Source organism: Penaeus monodon, chromosome 34 (assembly GCF_015228065.2).
Source record: "Penaeus monodon isolate SGIC_2016 chromosome 34, NSTDA_Pmon_1, whole genome shotgun sequence".
Classification (NCBI taxonomy): Eukaryota; Metazoa; Arthropoda; class Malacostraca; order Decapoda; family Penaeidae; genus Penaeus; species Penaeus monodon.
The window spans coordinates 33,641,991-33,642,344 of record NC_051419.1 but is presented as its reverse complement, the minus strand read 5'-3'; positions in this window follow the sequence as shown (position 1 = coordinate 33,642,344).

The following is a 354-nucleotide window of genomic DNA, read 5'->3' as shown; positions in this document are numbered from 1 at the left end:
CTGCGTTATAATCCAGTTCGTACCAGTTATGCTACGATAGGGGTAAGAGTAGGGTTAAAGGTCATTTAAGTGGCGAAAACGATTTTCTTTTTCGTTTTATAAATCAACTTCGAGATCTTAAATGTAAAATAGAAATAATTTTCAAGCCCTCAGAATGCACACTAGGAATACTGAGAAACGAACGCATTTTTTCATATCCATTTCACAAAAAAACATTACCATACATAAACAAACGGTACACCCAAGAACACACTAACGCATACACCCACATACCATAAAGATTGTGTACTAAGTACACTCGTAAATTATCACGGTTGGATGTTCATCGTAGGTTTGAAGTACAAGGACGATGGG